Genomic DNA, 378 nt, shown 5'->3' with positions numbered 1-378 from the left:
TCTCGGGAGCTGCGCGCAGCAGCAGCTGCTGCTGCGGTCAACTCAGCTGCCAGCAGCAGCAGCAGCAGCAACAGCAGCAGCAACAGCAACAGCAGCAGCTGCTGCTTCTGCTGCAGCAAAAACAACAGCAACAACAAGAAGAACAACAACAACAGCAGCAGAAGCAGCAGCAGCTGCTGCCGCTGCTGCTGGACCCCTTATGTTTAACTCATTTCCTTCTGCTGCTGCTGCTGCTGCTGCTGCAGCAGCAGCAGCAGCAGCAGCAGCAGCAGGACGACGGCAGCACCTTCTCCCGTGCTTCCAGCAGCAGCGTCTGCTGCACCAGCAGCAGCAGCTCCTTCTGCATCACCATCACCATCACCAGCAGCAGCAGCAGCT

Source organism: Eimeria mitis, genomic scaffold (assembly GCF_000499745.2).
Source record: "Eimeria mitis Houghton genomic scaffold, Emh_scaff537, whole genome shotgun sequence".
Lineage (NCBI taxonomy): Eukaryota > Apicomplexa > Conoidasida > Eucoccidiorida > Eimeriidae > Eimeria > Eimeria mitis.
This window is presented reverse-complemented; position numbering follows the sequence as displayed.